The sequence below is a fragment of the Carassius auratus genome, chromosome 45, assembly GCF_003368295.1.
Source record: "Carassius auratus strain Wakin chromosome 45, ASM336829v1, whole genome shotgun sequence".
Lineage (NCBI taxonomy): Eukaryota > Metazoa > Chordata > Actinopteri > Cypriniformes > Cyprinidae > Carassius > Carassius auratus.
The window spans coordinates 19,639,610-19,645,609 of NC_039287.1; positions in this window are offsets into that span (position 1 = coordinate 19,639,610).

Here is a 6,000-nt window from a genome sequence, read left to right on the forward strand (position 1 = left end):
GGACTAGCTGTAGTTTGTTTACTAAGCGTGCAGAACAACCACCCAATAAAGCATTACAATAATCTAAGATTGAGGTCATAAATGCATGGATTAACATTTCTGCATTTGACATTGAGAGCATAGGCCATAATTTAGATATATTTTTGAGATGGAAAAATGCTGTTTTACAAATGCTAGAAACTTGGCTTTCTAAGGAAAGATTGCGATCAAATAGCACACCTAGGTTCCTAACTGATGACGAATAATTGACAGAGCATCCATCAAGTCTTAGATAGTTTTCTAGGTTATTACAAGCTGAGTTTTTAGGTCCTATAATTAACACCTCTGTTTTTTTCAGAATTTAGCAGTAAGAAATTACTCGTCATCCAGTTTTTTATATCGACTATGCATTCCATTCGTTTTTCAAATTGGTGTGTTTCACCGGGCCGCGAAGAAATATAGAGCTGAGTATCATCAGCATAACAGTGAAAGCTAACACCATGTTTCCTGATGATATCTCCCAAGGGTAACATATAAAGCGTGAAGAGTAGCAGCCCTAGTACTGAGCCTTGAGGTACTCCATACTGCACTTGTGATCGATATGATACATCTTCATTCACTGCTACGAACTGATGGCAGTCATATAAGTATGATTTAAACCATGCTAATGCACTTCCACTGATGCCAACAAAATGTTCAAGTCTATGCAAAAGAATGTTGTGGTCAGCTGTGTCAAACGCAGAACTAAGATCCAATAAAACTAATAGAGAGATAGACCCACGATCCGATGATAAGAGCAGATAATTTGTAACTCCAAGGAGAGCAGCCTCAGTACTATGATACGGTCTAAATCCTGACTGGAAATCCTCACATATACCATTTTTACCTTGTAGTACCTTCTAGTATCTTGGACAGAAAAGGGAGATTCGAGATTGCTCTATAATTAACTAGTTCTTTGGGGTCAAGTTGTGTTTTTTTGATGAGAGGCTTAATAACAGCCAGTTTGAAGGTTTTGGGGACATATCCTAATGACAATGAGGAATTAATAATAGTCAGAAGAGGATCTATGACTTCTGGAAGCACCTCTTTTAGGAGCTTAGATGGTATAGGGTCTAACATACATGTTGTTGGTTTAGATGATTTAACAAGTTTATACAGTTCTTCCTCTCCTATAGTAGAGAATGAGTGGAACTGTTCCTCAGGGGGTCTATAGTGCACTGTCCGATGTGATACTGTAGCTGACAGCTGAATGGTTGCAATTTTATCTATAATAGTATCAATTTTAGAAGTAAAGTAGTTCATAAAGTCATTACTGCTGTGGTGTTGGGAAATGTCAACACTTGTTGAGGCTTTATTTTTCGTTAATTTAGCCACTGTATTGAATAAATACCTGGGGTTATGTTTGTTTTCTTCTAAAAGAGAAGAAAAGTAATTGGATCTAGCAGTTTTTAATGCTTTTCTGTAGGATAGGTTACTTTCCCGCCAAGCAATACAAAATACCTCTAGTTTTGTTTTCCTTCAGCTGTGCTCCATTTTTTTAGCTGCTCTCTTTAGGGTGCGAGTATGCTCATTATACCATGGTGTCGAGCTGTTTTCCTTAACTTTACTTAAGTGTAAAGGAGCAACTTTATTTAAAGTGCTAGAAAAGAGAGAGTCCATAGTTTCTGTTACATCATCAAGTTATTCTGAGGTTTTGGATATGCTAAGGAATTTGGATACATCAGGAAGATAACTTAAAAAGCAGTCTTTTGTGGTAGAAGTGATGGTTCTTCCATACTTGTAACAAGAAGTAGAATTTACAATTTTGGCTATATGAAGTTTGCACAGAACAGATGATCTGAAAAAATGATCTGAGATATTATCACTTGGCGGAATAATTTCAACACTATCAACATCAATTCCATGTGACAGTATTAAATCTAGAGTATGAATTTGACAATGAGTAGGTCCTGAAACGTGTTGTCTAACACCAGTAGAGTTCAGAATGTCTATAAATGCTGATCCCAATTCATCTTTTTCATTATCAACATGGATATTAAACTGTAACTTATTATTTAGCATTTTGTCGGGTCATACGTTTGTTTGACTTGTAGTGGTATCTTACAGTGATAATTTTAGTAATGATCATACAGAGCTACAGTATGTCTTACACCAATAAGTTTATTTAATTGTACAGCGGTTAAAATAAACAGATACAAGTATACATACGTCAATAAAAATGCAAAAACATACTTTAACAATCCTCTATATTTTAAAATACTAATTGTCCTTATGTTATATATAGTTCAGTTTTGAGATTAAGCTGTTTTGAGAAACGTGTCACAGTCATGTCACGAGATACAGCTGAATAAACTAGTCATTTTGAGACACCTTAAAGGCAAACAGGGACAAGACAGTGTTATGCTATGAAATGCAAAGTTAAAGGAGATTATATTATAATTATAATAGTAATTATTATTATGAAGTAACAACCATATTGTTTCCCCTTTTGTATCATTTTGGTCAACTGATATGTTTTTAATGTAAAATCAACATTTAAAATCAAAATCGCAGTATGTTACAGCAAATTATTTTGGAACGGTTCAATGCTGGTTACATATTCTCTATATAACTGTGTACATGACAAATTAAAAACTTGAATCTTGTTAATTGAACAGGACACATTTTGTCTTGAGATCCTATGTAAAATAACTTTTTTTTTTTCATGCGTGAACATTTTTTTTCCTAAACATCCAGAAATGATTTCAAGAACATGTTCGAAGCTAGCAGTGTGAAATAATGAACAGAACACAAGTTAAAGAAATGCCCTGTTATTAAAACAGTAGTGTTCAGAAGGGATTCGGTGACCTCTAGGAGTGCCCAGAGGTACTGCAGTGGTTTCACAAAATATTGTGGGATATCAAACTACTTTTTCTTAACATTTAAAACATTTGAAACATATAGAAGTTGGCCTATATGGCACTACTGTGCAATAATAGTTACTTAAATGCTCTTGCCATTTTAAAATAATAACAAAGTGAAATACAACCCATTGCCCTGGAAAAAAAAAAGGCCCAAACCCCGCAGTGCTGGAAGTGGAATAAGAATGCTGACAGGAGTCTCCATTTTTTTCAGGTATGCTTTAAGTTCTGCATATGGACACTGATATGTTGCTGCTTAGACTACATGCCTCACAAACCTGTCAGCAGTAATAAATAACATGTATTCATTCTTTATTAATTTACAGTAGGACTTAGTAATAAATGTTTAGTTTTGTGACCAAAGCTCTGTAGTTAGAATTATTTAATAATACAATACAATGATGTCTGACAGAAGTACAAATAAACATCCCTCAAAAAGCCTGGTGTTTTGTATATTATGCATAGACTAGACTATATTATGCATATTAACATGAATTTTCTGTGTGTGTGTGTGTGTGTGTGTGTGTGTGTGTGTGTGTGTGTGTATACAGTACAGACCAAAAGTTTGGACACACCTTCTCATTTAAAGAGTTTTCTTTATTTTCATGACTATGAAAATTGTAGAGTTACACTGAAGGCATCAAGAGCTATTTGACCAAGAAGGAGAGTGATGGGGTGCTGCGCCAGATGACCTGGCCTCCACAGTCACCGGACCTGAACCCAATCCAGATGGTTTAGGGGAGAGCTGGACCGCAGACAGAAGGCAAAAGGGCCAACAAGTGCTAAGCATCTCTCGGGGATCTCCTTCAAGACTGTTAGAAGACCATTTCAGGTGACTACCTCTTGAAGCTCATCAAGAGAAAGCCAAGAGTGTGCAAAGCAGTAATCAAAGCAAAAGGTGGCTACTTTGAAGAACCTAGAATATGACATATTTTCAGTTGTTTCACACTTTTTTGCTATGTATATAATTACATATATAATTCCACATGTGTTAATTCAATTTCATAGTTTTGATGCCTTCAGTGTGAATCTACAATTTTCATAGTCATGAAAATACAGAAAACACTTTGAATGAGAAGGTGTGCCCAAACTTTTGGTCTGTACTATATATATATATATATATATATATATATATATATATATATATATATATATATATATATATATATACATACATACATAAAAATAGTAAAGTATGGGTAATACAGAAACCTATTTGCAAAGACATATGTAATATGACCTGAAGGTGTCATTTTTCAGAAGGGTACTAATAAGTGTGCAGTATGTCACTTTAAATAACAGAGTCTACTAAACAACTACTTGAATCTAACATTTTGCTTTACATTTTAAGGCAAGGATTAATGTTGTGGATCTCCAAAAGGTTGATTCAAATAGGTAACATAACATCAACATTTTATAGTTTTTATTTGCATCTTATGAATGAGGGTAGATAATATGCATGAATACATTTTTTTGAAGAATAATTCACAACAAAATATTTTATTTTAGAAAATGTAGTCACCCTCAGCCCATCCAAGATGTAGATAAGTTTGTTTCTTCCTTAGAAAATATTAAGCATCACATCATTTGCTCACCAATGGATCCTCTGCAGTGAATGGGTGCCATCAAAATGAGAGTCCAAGCATGATAAAAACCCCACAATAATCCACAAGTAATCTACACCTCTCCAGTCCATAAATAAATGTCTAATAAAACAAAGAGCTGTGTGTTTGTAAGAAACAAATTCATAATTAAGGTGTTTTAACTTTAACCCATTGCTTCTGGCCAAAATGTGAGTCCATAATCCATATTAATACTTCCTTCAGTGAAAAAATCCATCCCCTTTTGTTCTCACACATCAAAATCCACCAACATATTGTTGCTTGTAAATGGTGCTTGATTTTCTCTGAAGAAATCAATATTATGGCTAGAGGACACACATTTAAGTCTGAAGCAACAATTTGAAATGTCTTAATAGTGAGTTTATTAATGACTATCATGCAGCTTTTTTTTTTTACTTCATTAGATTTACTGATGTAGATTAACTGATGGACTGGAGTGCTGTGGATTATTTGTGGGTTACTATGGTGTTTTATCAGCTGTTTGGACTCACATTCTGATTGCACCATTCGCTGCCGAAGATCCATTGGTGAGAACCGTGAAATTTCTTTAAAATGTATAAATCGGTGAAGACACATCAACATCTTGGAATGCATAAGAGTGAATACATTTTCAGGAAGTTTTTAAATTTGGGTGTACTGTTCCTTTAACTATTGTTTAATATTTCTCACAGATCATCAATGTCGATTTGGTGCATGTGGAGAGCAGAACAAGTGAAATCGCCAAATCAGACAAAGGCACACAACTCATCCTGAATGAATGTTCTTATGGTGGTACTTGTAGAATTAAAGGAAAATGATTCAAAATGCTCTTCTGTTCTGTCAATGTGAGAAACTTAATAAACTTTGTAGGTGTCATGCAGTTTCTCTTACATTTCTCTGTTAATACTTGTTCTCCTGTAAAGAACATACTTAGATCGGCTTAGAGGTGAATGATAAACTTCAAGAGGCTGGACAGGTGAACATCGCAGATGATATGATCTACCTGGAGATTTTAGTCCAGTCTGCGTGAAAAATTGTGACTTGTTAAAATGCATCTTTATGAGTAACAATCAATCAGTATTATAACAGTATATATATATATATATATATATATATATATATATATATATATATATATATATATATATATATATATATATATATATATATATATATATATATATATATATATATATATATTTAAACAGATATATATATTGAAACCGTTCCCAAGATCATCTTGTGGGGTTCAATAGAAGCAAGAAAATTTGACTTTTTGTACAAAGTAGTCAATTTAGTAAATATTGGTTTGATCATTAATTTTATGATACCATAACATTTATTTGTTTTTACATTTTTTAAATACTAGAACTTTATGTGAGCAGCACACATATGAGATCATTAATCATTGTCTTTTGAATGTCTTCTGTAACAGTTTAACATGTTCTCTCTGCTAGGAGCTGAACTTGAGGCTGGACCGAGTGATCCACGGTCAGATTGATCAGTACAACAGGGCAGTG